This window comes from Octopus bimaculoides, chromosome 3 (assembly GCF_001194135.2).
Source record: "Octopus bimaculoides isolate UCB-OBI-ISO-001 chromosome 3, ASM119413v2, whole genome shotgun sequence".
NCBI lineage: Eukaryota > Metazoa > Mollusca > Cephalopoda > Octopoda > Octopodidae > Octopus > Octopus bimaculoides.
The window spans coordinates 64,035,696-64,039,769 of record NC_068983.1 but is presented as its reverse complement, the minus strand read 5'-3'; positions in this window follow the sequence as shown (position 1 = coordinate 64,039,769).

Here is a 4,074-nt window from a genome sequence, read left to right as displayed (position 1 = left end):
TCATTATTACAAAACATCTTGGAAATGTACAATGGGTGTAACAATGTGTCGAAACAATTGTAGTGATATACAAAGAATGTCGTCTATTCCATTTCTCTCTCTCTCTCTCTCTCTCTCTCTCTCTATATATATATATATATATATATATATATATATATATATATATATATCACGCTGGGTGTCAAAATCCCGACATGATAACTGCTGAAGGCCACGAAGCTGTGGCAAGTAGGAACGCAGTAAGCGTTCTGACTGTCTCCGCGAGCCGGAATTCACCCTCACCGCTTTGAACAGTACCGTAGGCGCATTTCAGACGGCTACGTGAAGCTGATGAAAAATGTGGTCAATCGCTGGCTGGAGAGGGTTGCTGCTGATAATTACTATGTTTGTGTCTGCAAGTTTCTTCTCCTTGCCATATCTCCGGAAAGAGTCTACAACTTAAGCATCTGCAGTTTGTGGCGTCCATCTTCCCTTGATTCTAATCCCATAGGTTATTATGTGTGGAGCGCGGCTGAGGAACATTGCACCCCTCTCTGCCAGCGATGCCAAAGTCATGTTGGTGGCCAAAATCAAAGAGGTATTCAAGGATTTTCCCATGGACACGGCGAGGAACGAGGTTCCGGAGCAGGTTGGAAGCTGAGGTCGGCTACTTTGATTAAACTTTTATATCCCCACCATAATGTAACTGAGGTTGCTCTACCCGCATGCAATACGGGCCGTGAAATTCTATGTTTGCAATATATTGGAATCTAGTGCTAGGTAACAACGATGATATGCTCGGAGACGCTGTAATCGTCGATGAATATGTACTAGCTAGTCTGCTTCGGAGAACTTTCGGACTTAGAGCTACATTGGTTAACTTTCAGAAATCCCCAACTTTGCAGTGCTACTGAGGAGAACTACTGGTTCGATATTAACTCCATAAGCACGGAAGCACTGGATGCGGAACTGTTCGAGACGCACACAGAGAGACGAAACCGTTGTGCATGCATTCAAGCACTCCCGAAATCTTCGAGAATTACTGATATGTAGAGTTATTTTCAGAAAGCTTTTGTCGCGTGTAGGACCAATCAGACTATTGGCCAGGTCTAGAGTACAAATCGCCCTACCGTCCACCTTCAAAAACGCAGGCAGTGTTCTTTTGTTCAGAGGCTATGGTCACAGGGGTTATCTGCTGGATGAGGCTGAAAGAATTGAGGAAAATCACTCATGTCTTTAGTCAAGCCCCCAAAAACATTTTTTTCAGCAGGCCGCATCGACGTGTTTTAGCTCCGCATGGAAGAGAAAGTGAAGAAGAAGAGAGAAGCACTATCTCACAGTGAATCTGCAATAACTAGCTGACTGCGGTAAAAACGGTTAGGGTTAGTGAACTTGCTTTAAACATGCGCCAGCAGATTGAAGAAAAACAGTTGGGCTTGGAATCGTGCTTTGGTGGTAAATGTAATCCTGGATCTGTAGGGTCTCTTGATTGGCCCTTCTTGGGGGTTCTCCTGTGTCAGTAAGTCTGCCTCCTTCATGTACTCACAGTTTGTATTCAATGTATGTTTTTACCTCATTTCACCGAATGAATTTTTGCTTTCTTTCACTTCATTTGTTAATTAAGCTCCATTTCAATCGTCTCTCTTTTGCATATCGCCCTTATCTATGCGCCTGAGGCGAATAAAAGAAATGATGATGATGATGATGATCGTTACCATCGTCATCACGATCAGTAGTAGTAGTAGTAGTAGTAGTAGTAGTAGTAGTAGTAGTAGTATGGAGGTGGCGTGCTGGCAGAATTGTTTACATGCATGGCAAAAAGCTTAGCAGCATTTCGTCCCATTTTGTGTATTGAATTCAAATTCCGCCGAAGTCGATTTGGTCTTTCTTCTTTTCGGGGTCGATAAAATGAGTACCAGTTTGAAAATATTGGTCAATCTAACCGACTTATTCCATCGCCCGAAATTGTTGGCCTAATGCCAAAATATGAAACCATCAACACCATCATCATCATCATCATCATCATCATCATCATCATCATCATCATCATCATCATCATCAACAACACTATCATCAACACCATCATAGTAAGCAGCAGCGGCAGCAGCAGCGGCAGCAGCAGCGGCAGCAGCAGCGGCAGCAGTAATAGTAGTAGCAGCAGTAATAATAATATTATTAGTAGTAGTAGTAGTAGTAGTAGTAGTAGTAGTAGTAGTAGTAGTAGTAGTGTATCATAACATCCGATATATTTCAAGCTAACAGAACTCTTCATTAAAGTTTTAATGTTTCTCTCAGGCATAAGTACACTCCGACATCACTATTAATTCTCAGCACATTTATTGTACAAGAAATTGTTTATCTGTTTGTTATCTAATCTTTTCCAAAGGTATTGTCCTATATTGGTTTTTGGTGTTGGTGTAATATTTCTCATAGAGTGTATGATCTTTTCTTTTTTGTTGTTGCTTTTCGCTTTTCAACAAGATTTCTTTCTCTTCTTTTTTATTCGTTTTGTTATTTCGAACTGAAAGAAAACTGTAATATTGCCAAATGAAAGGTATCTCTTGGCCAATATAATCTAAAGCTATTCAAATATATAAATTATAAAAGACAAATTGAAATTGAAATTCGAATAAAGTAAAAGATATTTATTGATATAATATGTTATAGATTACCTTTATCTCGTATATTTTCTCAAACGCGCTCTTACACAGGCTTAGACTATCTCGCTATCTCTCTCTTTCACCCGGCAAATATATATATTTATATATATATATGTTTACGTATTTGTATATACTCATATACTCACTCCTCGTCTCTACTTCTACACATGAACTGATACATACATACATGCCTCCATGCAAACATTCACACACACATACATCAGTATTATTTATGTATATATGCATACATGTATGTATGCATACGTGTCTTTCTATGTATGTATGTATATATGTATGTATTATGTATGTACGTATGTATGTATGAGCATGAATGAGTTCTCTAGACAATAGACTCTGAGTACCTACCATGAGACAACGTCTGCTTCGCGAGCATGAATAAACTCTGTGTTGCACACTTTATCTCCCACTTGCTTTTTGCAAATACATTATGCAGCCGCAACATTTCTGAGATTACGGATGTCTACTAAAAGAATATTTATGATTTTGTCTTAACTCTCATTGTGAAGATTTTTTCGTAATTCAGTGTCTGGAATTTCTGTTGTCTTATTTATAACAATATTTACTTTGTTTATCGGTTGTTTTTGTTTTTGAAGTAATATTTTTGGTTGGCTTGTTTTTTTCCCACCCACTTCTACTTGAAATCGTAACTATTGACATTATAAGTCTTGTCAACTTTACTGTGATATTTCTAATATTTCTTTTGATATAGGATGGGTGAAAATGTCTGAAACCAAAGTATCGAGTCCATGCCCTTGTATTAGGTGTCGGTTGAAATAGTCTCATTTTCTTTAATTATCACAGTAGCCATAAAAAAGAAGTTCTTTTTCAATAATTTCCATTGTGAATTAGACCGATACAAGTATACAATCATTTTCAGGAATCTTGCTTTCTTCAGCCCAAAAATACGAAGCAGCCATCATAGAATCGGACTTAGATATTTTATTCAAGGTATCCCTAACTAAAGTTGCAATCATGAGTGCAAACATAATGCTCATTGACTTCTTTAATATTTTAGAAATCATAATTGGTTATCAAAATTAGTTTATATAGTAATTAAATTCTTGTTTGATTCACTAGGCTGTTGAATGGCAACCCAGTCAAGATGGTATTTTTTTCTTCTCTTACTCTTGTTTTTTGCACACATCTACAAAATGACTTTCCATCATGCAGCTGAGGAGTACATTTTCATTGTACATTTTATGTAGTGTTCTCACTACATGAATAAATGAAGTTTGTACAAAACGTAGGTACTGCTATAACCTATTGAATTTGTGTTGCTTTTCTTCAAATTTTATTCACCAAATCTCTTGATTTTGTTTTTGGTTTTTACCCTACCAAATTCTGGTGCCTCAAACATTTTAAGTACCACATTTAATCTTTTGATTAAATCTATATTATTATTATTATATATATA